Source organism: Ceratotherium simum, chromosome 20, assembly GCF_057802395.1.
Source record: "Ceratotherium simum simum isolate JZ-2026a chromosome 20, ASM5780239v1, whole genome shotgun sequence".
Lineage (NCBI taxonomy): Eukaryota > Metazoa > Chordata > Mammalia > Perissodactyla > Rhinocerotidae > Ceratotherium > Ceratotherium simum.
The window spans coordinates 6,539,354-6,566,840 of NC_141919.1; the positions used below are offsets into that span (position 1 = coordinate 6,539,354).

At 41.9% G+C, this 27,487-nt stretch overlaps 1 pseudogene; it reads left to right on the top strand.

Moving 5' to 3' along the window:
* The first annotated feature begins 487 nt into the window (after positions 1–487).
* On the top strand, positions 488–24,921 carry LOC101399695 (solute carrier family 28 member 3-like; annotated as a pseudogene).
* Positions 24,922–27,487: the final 2,566 nt, after the last annotated feature.

The window sequence follows — 27,487 nt, forward strand, 5'->3', positions numbered from 1 at the left end:
ATGTATAGCCAACGTCGAGAACCTGGACATGTGCCTGTGTGGTAAGGAGGGGGTTTGAAAGGTTCTTCCCCTCCAGGAGCCTCACCTCAAGGGGGCTTTGTTGTCCATGAGAAGAGAAGTTCTCAATTGAGCATTACTGCCTTTGGCCATCAAGTGTAGGGTCAGAGGTGGGAAGTAATTTGTAGAAAAGGTGGTGAGAGGCTATTTCGGGTTTATAGGGCTGAACTGTTTTTACCACACTTCTGACATCAAGTGTGGAGGGTTTTTTCCTCCTGACACCAACCAGTTTTGACACCAACTGGGTGTCCAAGCATTCAATTTGATTCTGTCACTAACTACCCAGAGTTAGTGCAGACCCCACAGATTAAGTGCTCTCACTAATCTTCAGATGCCCCCACTTCAGATGCCAGCTACAAGTAGGGTACTCAGGCCAAGTACAAATTCAGGAGTTCCCATGACTACACCTTAGGTTTGAAAATTTGCTAGCATGGCTAGGACTCCAGATAAAACTTTACTTACAACTACCAGTTTGTTAGAAAGGATACAACTCAGGAAGAATGAAATGGATGAGATACAGAGCAAGGTACGGGGGAAGGTGTGCAGAGTTGCCATGCCCTCTCGTGGAATGCCACCCTCTCAGCACCTTGATGTCGTCCTCAATCCAGAAGCTCTCCAAGCATCATTGTTCAAGAGTTTTTATAATCCAATCCCTAGGTAGCTGTCCCTTCCAGAGGTGGGTGGCTGAGGCTGAAAGTTCCTACCCTCTAATCACTTGGTCTTTCTGGTGACCAGCCCCATCCTGAGGCTACCTAGGGGCCCCCATACCTAAGTCACTTCATTAGCATAAACTGATATGTGGAAAGGGGCTTCTTTATGAATGAAAAAAAAGAGGTTCCTATCACCCTCATCACTCAGGAAATTCCAAGGGTTTTAGAAGCTCTGTGTTAGGAACCGGGAACAAAGACCAAACATATATTTGTCATTATATCACAACGGGCATGCCTAATGGCAATCAACATCGTTCGTAACACTTTACAAGGAGCCTACCACAATGTTTGGCACTAGAAACTGCTCAACCTAAATTGGTTGACGAAGTATCTGACTTCACACACAGACACAACAAACTCAGTAGACAGTTTTGCCTTCTCCTTCAGAGAAAAGAGAATTCTGGTCCCCAAATCTAAGGCAGCTTTATCCATCCTGTCTCTCCCTCTTTCCATCAAAGACCAATCCCCCCACCTGTGTTCTGGAATCCATCCTCTTTCGCCTTCTCTGAAACCTGCCCCTGTCATTTATTTCTCACTGCCACATCTTTAGCCTCTCCTTCTCTACTAGAAACTTCCCAGCAGCATTAGAACACGTTCAAGTCTCTCCAATCTCAAGTGGAAAAGAAAAAAGAAAGACAACCACAGACCCCAATTTCCTCCCTATCCTGCCTGCATACTGGCTTCTCAGTAGCCTGAACCAGCTTCTCCTCCTCTTCCAAACACAGTGACCTTACTCTCCAGGGCCGGCCCCTTTCTCTTCTCATCCTACCCCGTTCTTGGGATGATCTTTTTCATATGTAATGATTATTGATATGCAACAGCTCCCAAACAGGTATTTCCACCCCAGATCTCTTTCCTGACTTCCACTTGCCTATTCCCCGTCCCTACTTGGATGTCTCGCAAGCAAAACATGTCCAAATGGAACCACCTTCTGTCCCCAACCTCATGCCAACCTGCTCCTCCTCCAGTGTTACTCTAACATCATAAGTGGTGTTGCCATCCTATCCCACTCAATTATGTATGCCAGAAACTTCTGAATCATCCTTGATACCTCCCCCTCCATCAACTATATCTAAATAACACCACTTTCTAACTGATCTTAACTATGAACTCAACCTCTCTCTCTCTCTGCCATTGACTTCTTCTCAGCATCACTGCACCATCCCTGGGTGACTGCAAAAGCCTTTACACCATTTGCCCACACTCCATGCTCTCCCTCCTCAGGGTGGCCATGTATGTGCAAAGTGACATCTGAGGGGGCTGAAACCCTTGGCCTGGGCTGGCTGGGACAAAGCAGTGCATCTTTTCTAATTGATCCCCCCAGAAGGGAAGCCTTTTTCTAGTTTGTACAAAGGCACCATAGATGCAAACAGGGCGTACTCCTGCAAACCATTCTCCACACAGCAGCAACGACAATCATTTAAAAAACCCAAACCTAATCAATCATCTCATCTCCCCTCTAAAACCCATTACCTTTGTGGAAAATTCAAAAGAATCAACAAAAACCTCCTTCAACTAATAAGCCATTATAGCAAGGTTGCAGGATACATGGTGAATGTGTGAAAGTTAATCACCTTCCTACACACCAGCAGAAACGGGTGGAATTTTAAATTAAAAATGCATTACCATTTATATTAGCACCACCAAAAATAAAATACTTAGGTGTAAATCTTGTGAAATATATTAACTCAAAATGGGTTGTAGACCTAAATGTAAAACGCAAACTATAACATTCCTATAACTTAGGAGAAAATCTAAATGGCCTTGTGTATGGTGATGACTTTTTAGATACAACATCAAAAGCACGATCCGTGAAAGAAATAATTGATAAGCTGGACTTCATTAAAATTTAAAACTTCTGCTCTGTGAAAGACACTGTCAAGAGAATGAGAAGACAAGACACAGACTAGGAGAAAATATTTGCAAAAGACATAATGGATAAAGGACTGTTATCTAATATATACGAAGAACTCAAAATCAATAAGAAAGTGAAGAACCCATTTAAAAAGTGGGCAGAAGACCTGAACAGACACCTTGCAAAAGATTATGTACAGATGGCAAATAAGCACATGAAAAGATGCTCCACATCACGTGTCATCATGGAAATGCAAATTGAAACAACAATGAAATGAGTCCCCACTACCCTTCTGTTACAGTCTCAAGTCCTGAAAAAGACCAGGGACCTCATCCCCAGCCACATTCCTGCCCTGGTCTCAACCCTTTCAGCCTGGAACTGCAGCCCCTAATTCACCTGACTGTGTCCTCCTCACTTTCCAGGCCTCAATTTAAAGACCACTTTCTGGGGAGACCCACCTGAGTAATCCCCTTCCCAACTTGTATATGTTACTTTATATGTTAATTATTCTGATAAGACACAAAACCTTTGCCTTCTAGGCAGATTACTCAGAAAGTAAAGAAAAACCTCTTTACAACCTCTTATTAAGAACAGACCAATAATCCCAGAAAATTTTGTCATTTTAACAGAGAAAACATCAAATTCCGGCTTTGTATCGGTATAATATTTGACACTAAAACTTAGAAGAAATTCTTATAAATGAAGCCATCAAACCCTAGCCAGCTTTGACAGCGACAAACAAAATTCCGTCTCTGAGAACCTTCTACAACTTTCTACATAGCTCCTGGTTTCACCTACACTTTTTCTCATCTTGGAACAACCAGTTGTTTTAGGAGAAAATTATTCTCCCTTTTTAACAAAATGCATCGGGCATTATGGTATGCAAAGTTATTCCTCTGGCATTATTTCCCCAGTAGAGTCTCATCCACTGTTATGGGCTGAATTCTTTGTGATTCTACTGTGTTCTTCTAAAATTCATATGCTCAAGTAAAACTCACCTTATCTCCCCTATCAATAGAATGGATATTTGTTATTTTGTGTCAACACTGGTCAAAGAATTAAATTGACATGAGACAGAATAACAGGAGAAAATCAAACAAAGTTTAATAACGTGTATACATGAGAGAAACCCTGAAACCGAGTAACTCGCCAAAATGGCCAAAGCCACCACCTTAAATACAATCGTCAGCTAAGGACAGAGGAGGACATTGAGAGTAGTGGTTTGGGACTTCTAAGGAGAGGAAGGCAATTTACCCGGAGATGGAAAAGCAAATGTTTAATAAACAGATGTTTGCTGGGCCATCTATAGACAATGTGACCCGGAGAGAGAGAACTTTGATAAAAATGGGCTTAGCAAGGATCCTCCCAGTCTGTTATACCCAGAGTCATCTATGCTGATGGTCTGTCCTGGGACACGCCTTCTGTCTCAAAAGTTTTTAGGCAGTTAGGGGGATGGTCAAAGTTTCTTTCAGAGTCTTTTATCCTTAAAAATAATCAAGCCAGGGGCCGGCCCCATGGCTTAGCCATTAAGTACACCCGCTCCACTGCTGGCGGCTAGGGTTCGGATCTCGGGCGCGCACCGACGCACTGCTTGTCTGGCCATGCTGAGGTGGCGTCCCACATACAGCAACTAGAAGGATGTGCAACTGTGACATACAACTGTCTACTGGGGCTTTGGGGAGCAAAAGGGAAAAAAAAGGAGGAGGACTGGCAATAGATGTTAGCTCAGGGCCAGTCTTCCTCAGCAAAAAGGAGTATTGGCATGGATGTTAGCTCAGGGCTGATCTTCCCCACCAAAAAAAAAAAAAAAAATCAAACCAAAGAGACACATTTTGGGGTGAGAGACACAATTCTGATTCCCCACATGTGTGTGCTCGAAGTTACATTTTATTCACATTTATACACTCTTGTATTTCAAAAAATGGAAAATGCAACACAAGTCGGAATTGCAATTTTTTTCTGGATTCTTGGGACCAACCAGAGATCTAAAGTTAAAATAAGTCATATACTTGTTCTTTTTTCAAAGATGATGTCACAGCTAACAGGGCTAGCAGGGGACATTTCCTGAAAAGATATAGGGCCCTACTGGACACCATTTATCTATCTGTTGCCGTATAAGATGTATCTTATAAAAAGGCAAGCTGGGGGCCTGCCCTGTGGCTTAGCAGTGAAGTGTGTGCGCTCCACTACTGGCGGCCCGGGTTGGGATCAGGGCGCGCACCGACGCACTGCTTCTCCGGCCATGCTGAGGCCGCGTCCCACATACAGCAACTAGAAGGATGTGCAGCTATGACACACAACTATCTACTGGGGCTTTGGGGAACAAAACAAAAAAAAATAAGGAGGAGGATTGGCAATAGATGTTAGCTCAGAGCTGGTCTTCCTCAGCAAAAAAAAAAAAAGAGGAAGATTAGCACGAATGTTAGCTCAGGGTTGATCTTCCTCACGAAAAAACAAAAAAGGCAAGCTGGGATGAGATGGGAGAAGAATTGGTCCCCCCTCCAACAAAAAATGTAAAAAGAAATGAGCCAGGTGTTTGTCACATCTGGAAAAAGCAGCTGGGGGGTCAGCACACCCCTCTAAGAGCACACCTCACTCAGTTTCTTAAAGTAAAACCAGCCTCACAAGAGGGGGCATTTTTCTTACGCTCATTACTGCCAGAGACTGCTTTAAACCAAACAAAACACACTTTAACATCCCATACATCCAACATCTAAGAATAAAATTATTGACCTAGGGTTTACCATATTTTGTTTTATTTTATAATTTGAAAGCCTGTGTGATATGATGGAAAGGAGACTGGAAACCTGCCCCCTAGTCTTGGCTCTGCTTATCAGAAAGTCCTGTGGTCTGGACGAGGGCAATGTCCTCTTTTCTGTCTTTCTCAAGTTGGCCCACACCAATCTTTTCTATCAGAACAAAACAGAACAAAAATCATCTACGTGACTTTATGAGCCAAGATTCACTGGTTCTTTCTTTAACCAGCTGACTCATCTAAACTCCTCATCTTTGCTGTCCCATACCTCAGAAGTCTTCTAAGTATCATTCATTGAAAAAACATTTGTTTTTTAGTTCTGAAATTTTGTTTTGGTAATCTGTACTTTTTCTTAGAATGAAGACGACTTTCATGAAAACCAAAACACATCAGGAAAGGACAACTCGCTGAAGAGTAGAGATGCGTAGAACAGAGAGCAGGGAAAAGGCAAACCTGTGGAAACTGTAAAAAGACCAGTCATTACCAAGAGGGGAGGGAGGAATGAACAGGCAGAGCACAGAGGATTTTTAGGGCAGTGGAACTACTCTATGTGATTGTATATTGCTGGATATGTGTCATTACACATTTGTCCAAACTGATAGAATGTACACCGAGTGAACCCTAATGTAAACTATGGACTTTGGGTGATAATGACGTGTCAATGTAGGTTCATCAATTGCAACAAATTTACCACCTTAGTGGGAGATGTTGATAATGCAAGAGGCTATGTGTCTATGGGAGCAGTAGATATATGGGAAATCTCTACTTTCCACTCAGTTTTGCTGTGAACCTAAGACTGCTCTAAAACATAGTCTTTTTCTTGTTTAATATTGTTTCACAAAAAAATCAAAAACAGAAATTAGATACTTTACTATCATAAATAGAAATATGAAGACTGAGGAGTAGCTACTGGATTTGACAACAATGGTCCTTGGGTGATGCTGGCAGAAGCCATCTCAGTGGAAGCCTGATCACAGTGGCTTGAGGGAGCAGGATGTGAGGGAGTGGGTCACTAAAAGTAAAGGCAACTCTTTCAGGTGGTTTGGCTGTGAAGGGAAGGAGGGAGGGCAGATGTCCATGAACGTGGTGTTAAGAAGGTTTTGTTGTTGTTTTGTTTTGTTTTAAAGATGAGAAAGTTGGGGAAAAAAAGAAAAGAAAACAATAATAATGTTACATATTCCATAGATAGTAGGTAACTTGGCAATTTCACCATAAGAAAATAATGATTATGATAATTTAAATAAAAAATTCACCAAACGTTGACTATTGGCCAAACTAAGTGTTAGGGCAAAAATAAATAAGGCTGGTTTCTACCCTGACCTTAGCAGCTGCAGCTTGGACTCAGCTGATCTCTGTTGCAATTATCCCCTCACCTTCCTAGTTCCCAAGGCCCAGCCCAGAAAATGAAGGCAGTCTTAAGTCCCAAGTATAATCGAGTTTGGCATTGAAGGACTAGATAATCTTTGAGGATCCCTTTGGCTCAGAGACATGCTAATAACTTATTTCTATGATTTTGTTAAAGAGAATCAAAGGCCTCATGGGATATGACAGAAAACTAAAGCTGAGATTTGGCATTATACCTCTTGGAGCACGTTCGAAACTGTTCTACATCTGCATGCTTCCTCCTCGACTTCCCTCACCATTTCCATCAATAGCTGGACCTATTTGAGACATTATTGTAGAATGGAGGGAGGTAGGAAATCCTCTATGCTATCCCAAGAATAGGATGGGTCATGGATATTTAAGAGCTCAAACAGTACTAGAAAGATTGTCCTTGAAAGATGGCCCAGGTATATACTTCACTCATTTAGAGCAAGGGTCAGCGGAGTAAGGGAAATATTTCCCTCTAGCCCAACTGATAGAAGGACCCTAGGTCCCAAGGGGAGTTTATCAGCTCTTGAAGATGCTGAACTAGTGTTCACATCTATAGACCAAACCTTGGGCTGCCAGGAAAATAAAACCAGCTTTGGTCTCTGCAGAGGAGGAAGAACTTTACCTCTACCCTTCTAGGTTCTTCTGGCTGGTCTAAGAATTAAATTGACATGAGACAGATTAACAGGAGAATATCAAACAAAGTTTAATAACATGCATACATGGGAGAAACCCAGGAATACCAAATAACTATCCTCAGGTAAATCCTCAGCTAGAGACAAAAGAAGATGTTTGGGGTGGGGAGAGTTGGGGACTTCAAACGGAAGGAAGGCAATTTACAGGCAGGTGAAAAGAAGCAAACATTTGGAAAATAAGTGTTTACTTGGCCACACAGAAGCAGAAGAACACAGAGGGGAGCCCAACAAACAGGCTTGTCTAGGTTCCTCCCTGTCTACCACCTAGTTCATGTTATGCTAAGGTGATTACTCATTTCCTGACACAGGTTTTTTTTATCTGAATTCTTTTAGGCAGTTAAGGGGGAGGTAACAAGAAAAACTTTCTGAGTCTTTTGTTTCTTAGAAATAGCCTAAAATAATCCTCGTGTTGAAGAGACACATTTTGGGGTGGCAAATGTTGTTCTCCTTCATCTCAGTCCTTTGGAAACCAGGGCTGGCAGAGTATAAAGGGCAAGTATGCAGCCTCTGGTGTTAACTTCATTCAGCACTTGCCTGAAAACAGAGGGTGAATGATTACAGTAGAGACAGGAGCAAAAAACAGAGATATGACCCTGTTCCTAAACGAAAGGAGATCGTACCAGCGGTTCCTTTGGAAGTAAAGGAAGAGATGTGTGATCTGGATTTTCTGTGACAAGAGGAAAAAATGTCTGTGCAGTAGACAGTAGGAGCCATCTTTTTGCATAATGATTTAAAAGCACCTTTTGAAGTTCTTTGCCAAAATTCCGAGCAAAAGAGATCAGGGTCCATTATGTCCAGGATTCTCGTTATTCTATCTCTGCTCCAATGTTTGATTTCCAGGACGAAGAGCAGGTCACCAATGAGCAGGATTCTCCAAGAAACAAGATGAAAAGGATGATCAAGAGACGTATCAAAAAGGGTAAATGTGGGGCCGGCCCCGTGGCTTAGCGGTTAAGTGCGCGCGCTCCGCTACTGGCGGCCCCGGCCGGATCCCTGGTGGACACCGGCGCACCGCTTCTCCGGCCATGCTGAGGCCGTGTCCCACATACAGCAACTAGAAAGATGTGCAACTATGACATACAACTATCTACTGCAGCTTTGGGGGGGAAAAAAAAAAGGAGGAGGATTGGCAATAGATGTTAGCTCAGAGCCGGTCCTCCTCAGCAAAAAAAGAGGAGGATTAGCACGGATGTTAGCTCAGGGCTGATATTGCCCCCCTCCCAAAAAAAAAAAAGGGGGTAAAGGTTTCAACCAGAGAAACAACCACACCTACCTCCTAAACAAAGTGGTTGTTTTATCTTCATCTAATTTTTAACATTTATTATGATTTATCAGAGATGGTCGCCACCACCAATTCCCCCTCCCCACTAACCACCCAGCACCATTTTCAGAAAATTAATGGAGCTCTAGGATAATCAAAATGGTAAATTCAAACTGCTGATGTCCTGGAATCCAATATCAGGGACAGTCTTCTAATTAAAGGTGTAAATACCAACTAATTGTTCCAGTCCATACAAAAGTAGTTAATTCATTCTTCTCAATGTCAGTCAATAAGCAATTGATTTCTCAAAACCCATCCATTTTAAATCCCAACAAACTTGCTCATACCTTGTAGTATCCTGAAGGTTATCCAAGTCCTTACGCCCCACTAGGTAGGAGAGGGAAATCATAATCTTTATTTTTTGGACCAGGAAAATGAAGTTCAGAGAAGGGATTTATCCAAGGTTAGTTAGCTAGAGTGGAACAAAGCTAACTTATAATTCCAGCTTCTGATTCCCAGTCCAAGATGTCTGGTACTCTACCATAACACCAAAGTATTTGTCAATATTCTAAATTCCTACTGAAATTTGATTGAAATTCCTAAGTCTCTGAGGAATTTTGTTTTTACATATCAGAAGATAACTCTGGAGTCGGTCAAAATTAGGATTGAAAGCTCATATCACAGAAATCAAGAATATTTACCACCTCAGAAACCTGAGCATCAGTTTCATCCTTCATTTGACTTTATGACTCTCTGACCCTGGGGGCTGAGAGATTCCCTTGGGTGGTCAGAGGCACTCGGGTTTCATTAATGTTAGTGGGATGGAAACAACCAGTGTTTCTAATTCTCAGTACACATATTCACACACGATAATGACAAAAGTTTCATGAAATAATACCTATTATCAGTCTGTATGATACACTCTGACATGTCCTCTTCTTCCTTTTAATGATGGTTATCATGTGTGACTTAATAGCTCACTAATGGGGCCCAACCCACAGGTGTAAAATCCAGAAAAGCAGTGTACACTCCCATTGCTTTTATCCAGTAATTCAACAAATACCTGTCAAGCAGCCTTAGTGTTCCAAATGCTGGTGCTGTAGGGCTCACAAACATATATTTTCCAGGAAGTTATAGTCAGTCAAGGCTTCATAACAAAACACAGTCAGAGAAGATAGGAGGAATGAAGTGCAGAGGACGTCTCTGCCTGAGGAGACACAAGAGGGCTTCATAGAATTGAAGGACTGAGCTGGGCCCTGATACCTGAAGGGTGCTGAGACTGGACACGTGGGCATGACTGTTGGAAGGAAGGGAACTGGAGGCCTTAATCAAGGGGAAGGGCGGTCCCAGATAGGGCCAGCGTCCTGTGAGATCTCAGAGATTGGGAATCTTCTATACAGGACGAGAAGTGATTGTTTTAGAAACGCTTCCTGTGGCCTGAAAGTTGCAATGGTTAAATTTTCGAGTAAATTCCTTCCACCCAGACTCAAGCAGGAGGAGAGGCCTCTGTTAGATGTGTCATTGAGGAAAGAGGCAACTGTAGGGAAGTCAGGTTTCAGAGCAGGTGTGGAGGGGACCAGGAGCATCCCAGGAGAAGAAGAGGACAATCACTGTGGGTACGGCCCTGTGGCTTCTCCACACTCCCTCCCTGGTGGACACCTTCTTCCCCGGAAGAAGTCCTCAGATACAAACACTGCTCCCACACCACCTGTACAAATTGTGACCCAGATGGGACCTCTGTCCCTCTGAGGTTCTATTCTTTCAACCACCAGTTTCCAAGGGATGAAGAACCCATTCGTGTTACCAGAGGTTGAGGGGTGAGCCTCACAGGGAGAGACTTTCTTCCTGGGGTTGGTGCTGCCAGCTTAACATCCCTTCTCTATCGGGAGACCCAGCAGCGACACTGAGCATTTTGCTCCCACGATCTCTCGACAGAGGTAAGTGGCGCCAACCCCACAGCACAAGGGTAAGAGTTTTTTCTTTAATTTGTCTCACAAAATCAGGCTGCCTGAACCTTGGGTTTAAGGCTGTGCTAGCCTTGGGTTCAAGTCCCAAGATTTGCTTGTTGGAGCCTGGCTTCCGGGGCTCAGATCTCCATCTTGAGGTAGCCTGGCTCGGGGGATTGAGAGTCCCCATGTGCTTGGAAGGATTGCCAGGCCTGGCCACTCCGGAAGAATCGATGCTCAGCTCTGGCAAATGGGAGCAATCCCTGGTGACTAGTCATTGGGCAGTGAGGGCTTGAAGCCCCTTTGAGTTTGTCACTGCTGGGGGCTTGAAGACCTTTTGAGGGCCCTTTTTGGTTTTGTGTTGTCTGTGACAGAAGGAGCTGGTATCTGGAGTTAGAGTCTGAGTCTTGTCTTGTAACTGGTAAAAGGCGGGGTTAGGTCCCTGCAGTCTGGGTCTTAACTGTTGAGCCATCTGTAACGAAGTGGGGATACCCAACAGATTATCTTAGTATCCCTCTGTTTCCTTCACAAACCGGCTTCTAGGCCTCTCTGATCTCTCTCTGTTCCTCAGTTTCTTTACCAGCGGTCGTTGGGGAAAACTCAACACCCCCCTGTTCTTCTTTCCCTCACACTTTCTGCTAGAGAAGTTCCATGGACCTCTCCTCGCCCAGATTAGACCTTCCTGGGGTCATTTAGTCTCCTTAACCATCCACCTTCCAGAAGTCGCCTTTGCTTTTGGTGGCGGAAGAAACTAGGCTTGGAACTTGAGAAGACATCTTTGGTGAGTAACGGAACTCATGCACCGCAGTGCCAAGGTACTTACCCTTGGAGCAATTGGTCCCCTTTTTCTTTTACTGGATATTGGATATGTCAGGATTTTTTGTGGTTTTTATCTTTGCACTAACCTTTTCCAAAAGGACATGCTAAAAATGATGAGCTTTATGTAGACTGATTACATCTCTTTTGCCTAATTATATTTAAATTATCTTGTGGGGATTGTGAGCACATATAAATCCACCCTTCAGGCAATGTTAATTAAATATACTAAAAGAGATCTCATCTTAAAATTGCCAAAATGGGGCAATTTCAGTTTACCCAAATCGGTGTATTTGCATATGTAACTGGAGACAAAACCGGCTATAAAAAACTAAACAACCAATGGGAAGCCTATTTTAATTTTTGAGGCTTCTACACAAGATCAAAAATCCCATACTGCCTCTTTAAGAAAAATAATTAAATAAACAAACATGCTAGTGAAAGGAAACCAAATCTGCCGTTCTTCCCTCCTCTCTTGCTGAACTCCCCTCCTTCAGCTTCCGCAGAATTCCAGATCTGAAATTAAGCAAGTGAAAATAAGTAAACTTTTAAAATATTTTAAAACTGTAGTGGCCATTTTTGGGAACCCCTGTTTCAGATAAGACCACCTTAAAAGAGAGGATTCAAAACCTCTCACAATGGAATGCATTCTTTCATTAATATACAGACGCTTCTAAAAGATAAAATGACTTTAAAACCAGCTATAAAAAAGGATCCTTACAGCAAAAAGAAAAAAAAATCTTAACAAAAATCTTTAGCCATCTGAACAGGTCACAATTTGGATGCAGGATTCTTTTAAATTTTGTGCCTGAAAAATGGCTAAAATTTTAAAGATTTCTGTTTGTGATTGTCTACATGTCTATGTATGTTTGTCCGGATGGTATAATTTCTAAAGAGACCTCTGTTTAATTGACTTAAAATAAGCTCTTATATCAATTATTTCTGAATGTGATAAAAACTAGCCCAGATGTCTTTCAAGTTAACATGATCTAAAATGATCTTTGGTAGAGAAAAACTTGTTTTAGTTTGTTGGTTTAAGTAAAATAAACATGTTCTCAGAGTTATCAACATAGGATATAATGCAAACATATAGTCTGTATGAGTCAAACTTGTGTTGTCTCTGTTACAGAATTTGTCAACAAAAATAATAACTTAATAGCTAATTTTGTCTGATATTTCATAAATATCTGTCGAGATGTAGCTGGAAGATGGGAAGTCACAAAGGCTTGGGAACCACCAGTTCTCAAGGCCATGCCACGGGGCAGTTACTTGGCCAGTGGTGTTCCAACCTTAGAAAAGTGTCCCCAGACATCAGATTCCAGTTCTAGGCTAAGTGAGGGCCTTATATGAATTGGCCTTGCAAACTCTGCAAACTTTACACATGATTCTATATGCACACTGACCGAGAGTTCAAATGACCCAGACTTCTAGGGTGTAGGTTCTCAAACTCAACCACGCATCAGAACCACCTGGAAGGCTTGTTAAAACAGGATTGCTGGCCCCACCCCCAGAGTTTCTGATTCAGTAAGTCTGAGAATTTGCATATCTAAGGAGTTCCCAGGTGATGCTGATGGAGCTGGTCTGAGATCCACTCTTTGAAATACAGCTTTAGAGAATGGAATTTTGAGTAGATTGGCATACACTCCTAAGACTTAAAACAGAATGCTTAACCTGCTCACTCTTTGTTTCCAGAGAAACACTGCACTGCTGGTCAGGCCATATATACAACATGCCACCAGGTCTGAACTCCGTGTGATTATGACCGCTGGGTTCTCTACCATTGCTGCAAATATCTTAGGCCTGTACATTTCTTATGGGGTAAGTTTGGGGATTAATTTATGGAAAATACAACCTCTTCTTTCTTTGCTATTGTCATTTCTTTTTTTTCTTTACCATTGCTGCTGGATAAGGAGGCCAAAAGTGTGTCCTGTTTGCTGTATCATTGGTCACAGTTCCTTTGGCATTTGGATGGAGTGTTCACTTTTATATCCCTACCACCTAAATGTAGATCATATCTAACCAAAACAGAATGAAATCATTTTATGAGGTTACTTGGCTGAAAATATAAAAGTGTAAAAAAAAAAAACCTATTATACTAGTAAAGGCAGTCTAAACCAGAGGTCAGCAAAGTATGGCCCATGGGCCAATTCTAGATCTAGCACAGAGCTGACAAGCCACACATAGTTGCAACCCCCATGGGAGAAATGGAATAACACAGCAGCTGTGTGACCCAGGGGACTGGGCGTTCTCACAGGATAAGTGAGTTTCACTCCAGGACTTCATCTGGGCCTCGGAAGCCCGTCAGCAGGAAGAGGGAAGAGGAAAAGGGCAAAGGAGGCCTCAGGAATAGCAGTGCGACTGGATCCCTGGATGATCCACTCTGCCACCACCGTGGGAAGGCTGCCTGCGAAAATGTGCTGGGGGGATGGAAGTGGGGAGGGTGCTGATTCTGGAATTCTGAAATGATAGGAGAGAGAATCCAGAAAGACTAAGGGTCTGAGGAGGGAAGAGGAAAGAGTTTCAATAGACCTGCAGGGAGGAAATGGAAATGGCTTACAGATTAAAGGGACTCTGGATAAATGAGTGTCACGTAAAGGCACAAACATCCAGAAGAGCAAAAGGAAGACAGACAGGAGTGTGTCCATGCCCGTACCCCAGATGTCCCCTATCTACATTGATGATGACTGAAATATGGGCGCCAGGGGCTATTTGAACATTCAAAAAGACAACAGAGAGGTGGAGGAATCTTCTTTGAAAGTTCCTACAGCACAGGATTGACTTTCTTCTGAAATGATCAGACTTTGCTTTTCGGCTTCTCCCCAAGGGGCAATTCACACCGTGCTCCCTACCCCCTCTGACTCTTACAGTGGAGCCAACTCGGCTCACTGAGCTCTTCCAAGCCTCCAAAGAAACATTGTTTTCTGGCGTAGACGCAATTCCTGCCCTTCACTTCCCTTGTAAGGCTTTTGGGCCATTCATTCTGAACACAACAGAAAAGATAAACCTAAGTTGGCCTTCTTTCTCCTAAAACCACAGATTTCATCCACCCATTTGTTAACTGTTTCAGTTATGTCAGCACCCGCATCGTTGCCTGTGCCTTAACTCTCTTGGCCTGACACAGAAACACCTAAAATAACCGTGGAGAATGCCATGAAAATGGAAAATGGGTAAGTGACATACGTTCACCTAGTTAATGACTATACAAGCTGGGGGGGAGGGTCCAAATTCAAACTACAGTGAAAAATTGACAAAGAGAGCATGGTGAATTGTGGTATTAAAGTGAATTTAATTTCCCAGTGACTATTAGACCTCACCCTAAAAAATCTTGTTTCAACACTTGAAAACCCTTCTTTATTTCATTGAAGTGTAGTTGACATACAATATTAGTTTCAGGTGTACAACATAGTTATTCGACATTTATGTACATTGCGAAATGATGACGATGGCAAGTCTAGTAACCATCTGTCACCATACAAAGTTATTATGATATTTTTTTTTTGGTGAGGAAGATCAGCCTTGAACTAACATCTGATGCCAATCCTCCTCTTTTATTTATTTATTTTTTTTTGCTAAGGAAGATTGGCCCTGGGCTAACGTCTGTGCCCATCTTCCTCTACTTTATATGGGACACCGCCACAGCATGGCTTGACAAGTGTTGCATCAGTGCGTGCCTGGGATCCGAACCTGTGAATTCCAGGTCACCAAAGAGGAGCACGCACACTTAACGGCTGTGCCAGCGGGCCGGCCTCCAAAGTTATTACCATATTATTGATTATGTTCCTTGTGCTGTATATTACACCCCCATGACTTATTTATTTTATACCTAGAAGTTTGTACCTTTTAATCCCCTCACCTATTTCACTCACCTCCCCTCCCCTCTAATGACTACCAGTTTGTTCTCTATATCTAAGAATTTGTTTCTGTTTTGTTATGTTTATTTATTTTTTTTTTAGATTCTACATATAAATGAAATCATACAGTATTTTTCTTTCTCTGTCTTATTTCACTTAACATAATATCCTCTAGGTCCATCCATGTTGTCACAAATGGCAAGATTTCCATTTTTGAATATTTGGAATGGCAGAATAATATTCCATTGTAAATATATACTACATCTTCTTTATCCATTCATCTATCGATTGGCACTTTGGTTGCTTCCATATCTTGGCTATTGTAACTAATGCTGCAATGAACACAGGGTGCATATATCTTTTTGAAATAGTGTTTTCATTTTCTTTGAATAAACACCCAGATATAGAATTGCTGAATTGTATGGCAGTTCTATTTTTAATTTTTTGAGGAATCTGCATACTATTTTCCATACTGGCTGCACCAATTTACATTCCCAATAACAGCGTAAGAGAGTTCCCTTTTCTTCACATCCTCACAAACACTTACTTCTTGTCTTTTTGATACTAGCCATTCTGACAGGTGTCAGGTGATAACTCATTGCAGTCCTGATTTGCATTTCCCTGATGATTAGTGATGTTGAGCATCTTTTCATGTGTCTGTTGACGATCTATATGTCTTCTATGGAAAAAGGTCTACTCAGGTCCTCTGCCCATTTTTTAATTGGATTATTTGTTTATATGCTATTGAGTTGTATGAGTTCTTTATATATTTTGGATATTAACCTCTTTTCAAATATATCATTTGCAAATATCTTCTCCCATTCAGTATGTTCCTTTTTATTTTGTTGATGGTTTCCTTCGCTGTGCAGAAGTTTTTTATTTTGATGTAATTCCATTTGTGTATTTTTGCTTATGTTGTCTTTGCCTGAGGAGACAGATCCATAAAAATATTGCTAAGACCAATGTCTAAGAGCTGACTGCCTATGTTTTCTTCTAGGAGTTTTATAGTTTCAGGTCTTACATTCAAATCTTTAATCCATTTTGAATTTATTTTTGCCTACGGTGTAAGAAAGTGGCCTCATTTCATTCTTTTGCATGTAGCTGTCCAGTTTTTTCAACACCATTTGTTGAAGACATTGTATTTCCCCCCATTGTATATTCTCCTCTTTTGTCATAGGTTACTTGACTATATAAGCAGGGGTTTATTTCTGGGCTCTCTGTTCTGTTCCATTGATCTCTGTGTCTGTTTTTGTGCCAGTAACATATTGTTTAGATTACTGTATAGATTTGTAGTATAGTTTGAAATCAGGGATTGTGATGCCTCCAGCTTTGTTGTTCTTTCTCAAAATTGCTTTGGCTGAAAACCTTTCTAAATACCTGAATGTCAGTACATTTCCTTGACTTCATCGAAGATATTTTATTTCAGATATAGTGTAGTGTTCATTTAACCTTGATTTAAGACTTTTGCAAAACCACAGGATGACCATTTCTGGAACTGTTTTATATAATAGGAAAAGGAGATGTGATATATGTATCCTTAACCCCTCTTCGGTTCATTTTCTGTTGCACTGTGCAAAAGAAAGAAAAAAGGGTGGGAAAGACTAAGGGATTGAGGATGTTCAAAAGCATTTCATTAAATAACAGAATCCATCAACCAACATGTTTCTGAGATTTATTCCTTGTTTGTATGTAGATGAAGTCATAACAATGAATGAAAAAGCAAGTTGTCAAAGAACATATATATGGAATATGTGTGATTCCACTTATAAAGTTAGCAAATGTGTAAACCCACACGACATATTATTTATGGATGCGGACATATAGGGAAATTGAAAAGAAAGGGAATGATAAGCAACTTAGGGGGCCAGGTACCTCTGAGATTAGAGATAAGAGGATGAGATTAAGGAAGGGCACTGGGCTGGAGGGGGATTCAAAGCTGAGAGTGACATTCCATTTCTTAGGTGATGGATATTCAGGCCTTCCTTGAATTATTAGTTCTTATACCATGAATATTTTATAAATATTCTCTGATAGCTACTATTACATATAATTTTTAAAACCTATGATATTTGTATCTTTCACCAATTTTTTAATTGCTAATGTCCCCAAATTCAAAGAGTAGTATAACAGACACCCATACCCCCTTCACCTACACTCAGCAATTATAAACCCCATCATGATTTCGTGGAATTCAGGTGAGCATTTTGACCAAGGCATGGACCTCTCTATATGAATGAGCTCTGTTTACAACTTTTCTTCACCTGTGAGGACGATCTGCTGAAAATACCTTGGTAATTCTGCCATTGCTATTTTTTGATACAGTGATTCAAGGATCTCCTAGAAGCCGCATCACAGGGAGCATCCCCATCCATCTCCCTGGTGGCACATATCGCTGTGAATCTGATTGCCTTCCTGGCCCTGTTGTCTTTTGTGGATGCAGCCCTATCCTGGTTTGGAAACATATTTGACTACCCACAACTGAGTTTCGAGGAATAATTCTATTATGTTTCTCCTCCATTTTGTTTCTGCCTACCTTTGTTTAAAAATAAAATGGGTTTGTGGATCGCCTTCCCTAACTGCCTATAGTGCACTCTTACACAATGCACAAACCTATCATATATCCCTCTTCTTCCCACCCTGTTTCTCTGTCTCCTGTCACCCTCCTTCCCCCAACATACAGTCATTCTCTCCAACTTAAGAATCCAGGTTACTTCAAATGACCCAATTCCAACCTTGACTCCTAATGGATAAAGATGGACAAGGGCATGTGAAGGGATTTCTATGCCTACAGGAGACACAGAGGGGGTGGAAACAATCTTGTCATGATGGTGACAGAAGAATGGGAGCAAATCACTATTCTAATAAAGTATCTGTTTTTGGTTTTTGTAGATAATATGTTCCTACATCTTCGTGCCCTTTTCCTTCATGTTGGGAGTGGACTGGCAAGACAGCTTCATGGTTGCCAAACTCATAGGTTATAAGATATTCTTCACTGAAATTGTGGCCTATGAGCGCCTCTCAAAAATGGTGTTAAATACACTTCCCTTAAATAGGGAAGAGGCTGGACCCAAATTTGTGAATGGTGTGCAGCAGTATATATCGGTGAGTAAATATTTTGATTTTCAGTGTACTTCTTTATCACAGATGTACACTCATCAAATAGTTACTGGTGCCTCTGTGTGTCAGACCAGGCACCTGGGATGTGTCAAAGAATAAAACAGACACCAAATCCCAGAGCTCACGTAGCTCATAATGATCATAGCGCCTCATAATTTTCAGTGATGTTGAATTAATCATTTTGTGTTTGTGTGTGTGTGTGGATCCTTACCACAGTGCTAATCCTTACCACTGTGATCATTTACTGCTGAGTGCCGTGGATCCAAACCCAGAGTCATATGAGCTGGAATCAATCCATCAACAAACATTTATGAATGCCTTCTGCGTGCAAGGTACCTAGGTACTGAGGCCACAGCATTGAACAAGTGACGAGGCCTCTGCCCTCATGGGACTCATAGTCCAATGATCATGAAGGGCTCTTCCTTTCAGCTTAAGGAATTCTATGAACTCTGGGAAACTGCCTAAATGCAACATAGTGCCTGGACATCCCAAAGAGGTAGTGAGACACAATCGCTGCGCCCCGAGTAGATGAGGGAAGAGAAGGAGCTCAGGGTCTCTGGTCTGAACCTTTGAGACAAGCACCCCATAACTAGGTCAGGACTTCAGGTCAATAGCCTGCAAGGAGATGCTCATGTCTGCTTGGCCTTGAATAGGACAAGGGAACTCGGGTGAGGCTGTTACTTAGGCCATATTTGCAGCTGACTCTCCACTTTTTATTTTCCTAAAGAACAGAATTGTCACACATGCAAACTCTTAGGGAAATAGTGAACATTTCTGACTGCCACCATTACCCATTGAAACAATCCATTTGGAATTAATGTCTTAGGCACATATTGGGCTTTACAAGGACAGGGGAGGCTTGTCCTTTACAAGGACAGGGAAGCATGCTGCCCAAGCTTCTAATTGAGACTGCCCACCTCTGAACAGCCCACCACTCCCCCAGCCTCACAAAGACCAAACATGCAAATTTACTCCCATGTATTGTACAGGATAACGGCATGCTCCAGGCGAGTGCTGATTTGCACGTTATCGTCAGGGGCATTTGGCCCACACCTCTGATATGAACAGTGGCTCTGTAGGTCTCCTGTTCCTCCAATGATCATTCTTCAGCTGACCATGCAGTGGGACTTGGCCTAATGTCCTTGTTTTCTGGATGCCACCACAAAGCAGCTTACTTCCCTGCCAAAAGTAAACAATAGGCTAAATTAAGTGAGATGTTTTTCATCCCCAACTGCCAGTTGCCAGGAGAAAATAGTTTTGTTAATGAGCAAAGCAAGCTCACAGTTCTGGCAGTGCTGAGCAGGTTTGTGAGCAGGTTATTAAGAGGATAGAGACAGGACAGTAGCGCTGAGTCGGGTTGGGGGCGAGCCCAACCAGGGGCAGGAGCACAGAGGACATTTAGGAATATGAGCTCAATGGCTTCTGTTATTGCTGAGTCTTGATGGGAAAAGCATTTGTTTTTCCCAATTTCTTATTTGTAATCAACAAAATGGGGATGAGTCCCTGTAATTTCTGTTTACCAACCAAGAAGTCGTGGGGGTGTCCCAACAGTCTCCTAGAAAAGGTACCGTGTGACTAAGTGTAAGATCTGTGTCCATGAGGTAAAAACCGCATGTTATCCATTGAATTATGCCCACTGCTGACCTCCATCTAAGGTAAGAGGTCAGAAGGTGTATGTCACACTTTATTACTCCAGTTTCTCTTGCTTAGATTAAAGATAATACTTTACATGTTTGTTTGTTTGTTTACACGTAGTATATATCATGATACAGAATTTAAAAGGTACAAAAAGGAGTAGAGGGAAGAGTGAGTCATCCTCCCTACTTCTCTGCCACTCGGCCCCTCTCCCTGTACCATATTATGCTCACTGTTCTTAGCCTTGCTCTTTGCACTTAATAACGTATCTCCAATGCCTTTCCATACCAGTGCTTGTGACATAGTATCCTATTGCACGAACACACCATAATTTATTTTAACTTGTCCCTTGTTGATGATCACTTTTATCAGTTTTTTGCTATTGCAAGTACTACAAATGCCTGTCCTTGTACATATGGCATCTTTGCTCATGTGCGAGGAGAGCTGTAGGATGTCTTATTAATTTCCTAGTGCAGTTCTTTCCATCACGTAATATGGCACATTTATGGGCAAAGACAAAGGGGAATCATCCCAGCCTCCTTTTCCTCTTATTATAAAACCCTGCGTGGCCACATCTGCGTGCCCTCCTCCACAGATGCCCAGAAAGGAGAAAGAGGAGTCTCTAGTGCTTTATGCCATCTCCCCACCATGGTTTCTTAATAAGCTTGCCTGTTTTTGAAGCCCATAGAACTGAATGAAAAGCACCAGACAGAGCAGGGGATGAGGATGAGCTTTTCCAGAAAGAGTGGACTGCTCAAATATGTGAAATATTTTTCCCTGCCTGCTATATGCACGCTGAATGAAAACATCAACAAAGGACCTCTCAGAAACCATGAAAAGAAGAGGGTCTTTATCAACAAAAACTTACCAGGACCACTTGAATCTTGAGCGTGAGCTTTAAAAAATCCAGTTAGTGAAAGGAAAAGAAAAGGGATCACCTTTTTTGAATGTAGCATTGGCCTGGTTTGTTCTTTTAACTAAATCATAGATTTTTCAGGATTTGGGGGAAAAAAAATCATTGCCTCAATTGTGTGGGTGCCTTTGCCAGACTGGCTTTGCCTCTGTTGAACAATGAATTGCACTGGATCTTCCAGCCCTCCTATAGTCAGTCCCTCAACCTGAGAAAGAACTATCTGGCCTGAACAGCCCTCTGGAGTCTATAATAGAGGCGGAGGGCCATGTTCACACTTCGACGAATTCATCTTCCATCTTCTCAGGGCCCTGTGAGAGCACAGTCCATTCTCCCACTTCTAAGCGGCACCTAACATTCCTATGGGAGGGTCATAGCTGAGGAACAAAGAAAGGCAAATGCACACCACGGCCAGACTGAAAGGGCTCCTGTGATATCTGTGAGCTTCCTTTTCACTCATGTAATTCCTTTTACATTACATCATTTATACTGAAGTATAATTTACATGCAAAAAAGCCCTATTTTTGGTGTATAAGTGAGTTTTGACAAATGTGTCACTTGTGTAACCATGACCACGATCAAGATATAGAATATTTGCATCACACCTAGAAAATCTTCCTCATGGTCAGTTGTAGTCTACAGCCCCATACCCTACCCTGACCCCGTCCCAGGCAGCCAATGATCTTTCTCTGACTATGGATTACTTTTTGCTTCTTCTTGAATTTTATGTAAATGGAGTCACTTAGCATTCATGTTGTAGCATGTAGTGGTATTCTCTTTTATTGAAATCCACAATTTGTTCATCCATTTGCCTGTTGAAGGACATATGGGTTGTTTCCAACTTGGGACTATTAGGAATAAAGCTGCTATAAATACTCATGTACAGTCCTCTTGTGGGCATATATGTTTATTTCTCCTGGGAAAATCCCTAGGAGTGTGATTGTTGGGTCCTACAGGCAGTGGATGTTAACTTGATAAACCGTCAAGTATGTTTGTATTTTACCAACAGGCTGTGTCAGTTTACATTCTCACCAACAATGTACAAGAATTCTAGTTGCTCCACGTCCTCACCCACACTTAGTGTTGTCCATGTTTTTAGCCATTTTAGTGGATGTGTAGTGGTATCTCATTGTGTTAACTTGCATTTCCGTGGTGACTAACACTGTCGAACATCTTCTCATATGCTTATGGGCAATTTGCATGTCTTCTGTGAAATCTCTTTATTCATTTATTAGGTGCTTGTCTTCTTATCATTGAGTTATAACAGTTCTTTATACATTCTGAATAAGTCCTTTGTCAAATAAATGTAATGTGAATAATGGACCAATTTTGTGTCTTCAGCAGCTAGTCCTGTGCCTGGCACATTATAGCAGGTGGCCAGGTAACACTGACTATTAAAATTGTCATTGAGCCAAAAGTGACATTTGTAGAGGCCAACACTACCAATTCCAAGTGCTTTGTAGAGAATCTCTGAATCTGCACAGCCCATTTCTCTCCATCGAAATTCAAGGGGAAATAGAAAAGGGGTTTAGTAAGCACAAGGTGTGTGACACCGTGCACTGTACACTTATGTGTCAGTATTGATCCCCTAGTCAGAATAGGAAGCTGGGTTAGGATGTCAGATTTACTAAGCTGGGTCACACCATGTATGCATCTGTGTGTTTATGCTTATTTACAGATTTGTTCTGAGACAATTGCCACTTAACACTCTATGGCTGTGCCAATAACGTTTCCCTACGAATAGTGATTTGCATACTCAGTAAGTAAAAAGAATATTCTTCAACAACAGACATGGTGTAAACATGCTTCAGATCTCCATGTTGCTCTGTGACATTATTCATGTCAGGAAAAGAAGGCCCTGCAAGAGCTGTAAATCCTTTGGGGTCTATTTGTTATCCCTGTTCTGCAATATAGTTTTCCTGTGTGGACCCTAGCTATCCTCAGGAAGAATTTGCCCGAGTGTACTGGTGCTTCTCCAGCCAGGGATGACACATAGGTTCCACTTTGCATGCCAGTTCCCGTAGATTTATAACGGCCACCTGGAGAAGGATTCTGAGGTCCAGTGGAAGTGGGAAAATGCTGTGATTAATTGGTGATGTCTGCCATGGGCACAGAAGTGGATGGTGACAAATGAGTTGCTGATGATTTGGATCCTCCCTTGCGATGCATTTGCCTTGCCCAGCCCTCAGCATCCTGTGTGAGCCCTTTGGATGAAACTTAGGACTTGTTTCTTCTGTAGAGAATGGATAGCTCTGGGCCTTTCATTGTGGACAAACTTCTTTTCCTCCCACACCAGAGAACTTCTCTGGATGTGGAACTCAACACTAAGCTCTTGAATCTCGAATTTCCCAGCTAAGTTTTAAAAAAAGGAAAAGTCAGCTGACCTGAGACTCCAGCCCCAGAACAATTCTCAGAGGCTAGGAATTTGGAATCTAATCAATAAGCCTCCACATTAACCTCTCATACTTGCTTCCATGTTTCCCAGCATCCATGGCTCTTTCCAGGAAGCGTGACATCGCCTCAGGGGCAGTGAGAGCTCTGATTGCAGGGACCATCGCCAGCTTCATGACAGCCTGCATCGCAGGTACTGCTTCCGGTCTTTGTGTCCTGTCTCCCTGTGCCCGCAGCTTTCAGGGGGGCAGTGCCTCCAACCCGCATATCCAGCATGTGCTGTGCAGAGAGCTGAGAGGCAGAGCCGCTGTTAAGCACATTGTGAAGTGAAGTGTGTGGAGTGTGGTGGAGAAGCTAAGAACAGAAGGAGAGTTCAGTGACTTTGTTAATTAATAAAATCAGTGGCCCTCTGTTCCACTTCTAGGCATACTCTCCAACACTCCTGTAGACATCCACTGCCATCGCCTTTTAGAGAACACCTTCCACTCTGGCTCACCTAAAAACACAACCGATGTAGTGTCTTGTTGCCAGTCTATTGAACAGGTACTGTATTCTTGATTATAACTTCTTTATATCCATTATTAATTAAAAAATTAGACCTAAAGAATGCTTCCACTTATTTTGATAACTTCATAACTCTTTCTTTATTTAATTTAAGGACTTGTGTGGCAATTCTAACCACCATTTGTTTTGACTTTTCTCAGCTAAGCTTGGAACCATAACTATCTAGTGTCGCTCAAGCATTTCATATGCCCCTGCTGTGTATGAGGCACTTGGTGTGCATTAGCTCACTTACACCTTGCAAACACTGTGTACGTTAGGCAATGTTGCTCTTTTAAGCATTATGTAGAATCAGGACTTGGGGAGACTATGTCACTGCCCCAAGCAAAAGGAGTGCAAGCATAATCAAGATAGAAAGACCCAACAAAATTTGGGTTTTTCTGCCCGTAGAGCCCATGCCCTTAACTAGTACTGTAGTATTCTAGTACTAGTTACTAGGTGCTGCCTCCCTTTCATGGGGATCAAGCACGGCAAGCTGTCCCGACAACATGGTGATGGTGATGGGCTGTGGTGGATGAGGGGCTACCAGTGACCCATGCCAGCTATCCCTACGTTGTATGTTTCTATTTGAAAAATCACTATCCCCACAACATCTGCCCTTCTTAATGTGCAAGTCTTCTATAAGGATTAATTCTATCCTTTCTTTGTTTATTCTGGAGGAAATAGGGGGAGTCCTTGAGGCAAAACAGGATTTGAGAGTCAAAACCAATTCTTTGTTGCCTCTGTGCTTAACCCACCCTAACCTGAACGTGAGGGGGGAATCAGCTCCCTGTCCTATGCTATTTTTAGTGTGTTATCTTCTGCTCATCTACTGTTTCTGTGTTCTAAGGCTCAGCTAACTGTTTCATTCTACTTTCTACCAGCACTGTTGTGAAGCGTCCCTGGGAGGTCAACCCAGGAGAGGACCACAGTCTGTATTCTTTGAAGAATTGCTGCGACTTGTTGATTTCATCAACACTGAACTCCAGTTGGATCCCCAGTCCATTTTGAGTTCAGCCACTTCTTCAACAGAACTCTAAGAACAGATACTGAACTTTCTGTTTTGGGGAGAAGAAAAATGCTATTCTCCACAGATTGATACTTCCACCATGGAATCAGCTTTAACTGGAAAGAAGAAAACATGAGTGAACCCTTCAGATCTAGAGCATCTTCTTCCTCTCCTCAGCCCCTTCCCCGCTGAGAACTACTACAGTGTCCCAAAGTGAGGTGTTGTCTCCAGTCCCAAAAATGTTGTCTGACCTTAGAATTTCAGGACATTTAACCAGAATACAGGTATAAATGACGGCTCACAACAACTGGGCTGTGACTCAGCTGTACCCACTTAGTGTGAGTTTCTAAGCAGTCCAGAGTGACTTGTTTTGAAAATGTGTCAGGTGAGGTCTCTCTGCATTCACCCTGGCTGACCTGAAATAGCCTAAACTTGAATCTCACATGGAGGAAGACCAGTCACATATCACCCACTCATTCCCTGCCCTGAGGAAGTCCCACAGAAATCAGAAGTCCTTCAGGAGAGCACCTAGACCATTCCAAAGCTAGGTTTTAAATCTCGTGTGCTTAGAGTTATACCAGTCAACTTAAGCTGAAGTATGCTGCAGTAACAAATAATTCAAAAACGTTGGTGGCTTACAAGTTTATTTTTCCTTCATAGAGTGTGTTTATTGAGGGTCAATTTTGGCCATACTCCATGTTGTCTTCATTTCCAGGACCCAGGTTTAAAGAAAAGCCCCTATGTGGGGCATGTTAGTCTTATGGGTGAAGGAAAGTAATGATGAGGACCATATGATGGCTCTTAAAACTTCTGCCAGGAAGTGACACCTTTCACTTCCACTACATTCCATTATCCAAGGCTAGTCCTGTGACAAGCATGAGTCAATGCCCATAGATGTTTTATCATGTCATAGGGATAGTGAATGTTTCAAAAAAATAATTTACTATACCACATGTGTACATAATATCCATGTCTCCCTTCAAGAAGTCAACATGTTAGAGGACACAACTGTAAGCATATTCATGTGCAAATTTTGTTATGTAACTGGTGACAAGACTGGAAAATGGTGCAACTCTTTAGTCAAAAAGTCACATAAGGACCATTTGAAAAAGAAAAATAAGTACTGGTTGAGATCTGAAAACCTTCCATTAATACTTTCAGAATAGCGTCAGCATCCAACTTCCTTAATGGATATCAAACAAGAACCTTGATGGGTTCTGAGACTTAATGTGCCTCAGAAGAAAATTCTAGAAATAATGGTGGGGTGCTCTTTAATGAAATGCTCATCATCAATACCCTTAAAAGAATAAAGACCTCATTTTATGAGAAAACACAAAGAGTAATAACTAGATTAAAAGGTGATTCACACAAAAGAAAGTGTGTGAAAAAAGTTTTGGAATACCTAAAGTAATTTATATGTTTTCCTTTTTTTTTCATGCACAAGAGTAATTTTTTTAAATCCATGTGTCAATAGTTGATTTTTATTGTTTTTGATGGTAGTAGGTGAAGGAGGGAGCTAAATGCCCAAAGGACTCTTAATCTCTGAAGTATAGTATACCAGGATATTTCTAGTCAGGTGGGACTTTGACAGTAAAGAGTGCTTTACATAAAACACACAAAAAGGTGTATCTAGGCCGTAAGGCTAGAGCAGAAAGCCATTAGTGGAAACTATATCTTCATGTCCTACCAAAACATTTCCCTGAGTACCTTCTTGGATGTGGGTGGCCCAAGGTTTCTCCTGTCATGGAAGTTCACTCTAAGCTGTTGCTGTGGTTAGGGGGCCTGCCTCTAGGTATCTATCTTGTGTTTGCTTGGAGACCACATAGGGGGTTAGATTATCACTGGCTGCCTAGCTGGAGTGAATCCTGTGACTGTAGTACAGTATGGTACACAGGAGAGATGCTAAGAGAGTAGATCTTAAATGTTTTTACCAAAAAAAAAACTTAACTATGTGAGGTAATGGATGTGTTCACTGACCTAACTGGTCATCATTTCACAATATATACGTATTTCAAATCATCACGTTGTACACCTTAAACTTACCCAATGTTACATATCAATTATATCTCAATAAAACTGGGAGGAGGGTAGAAAAGTCCCTTCCCCCTGGATGCTTCTCTCACTTCCTTGAGAATTCCTTTAGTAGTGGGCAATTTATTTAATTTTTCTGTTTCTTGATAACTAATAAGAGACAAAGAATTCATGACCAGTTAGAACATGAGGAGCATAAATAAGAGCAGAACCTTCTGAGGGTGTAGGGATTGAAGCACCAAGTGGGATGGAATAGGGATCCAGGGCAGGAGGAGCTGAAGGTGACGAGGGGACAGAGGGGAGATTCAGGGAGGCAAACTGTGATGGGAGACAAGAGGCACGGAGAAAATCCTCTGTGTCACAGCTTTCCTTAGGCTACTGTAAACCTATTGTTGGGGAAGAGGGAGAATCCCCCTCCAAGCTTTCCCTTAAGGTTCTTATGGCTGGCCAAATAATTAAAAGAGAGGTTAGCAGGAGAAAATCAAACAAAGTTTAATAAGATACATGGGAGAAATCAGGGAAACAGTTTCTCAACAA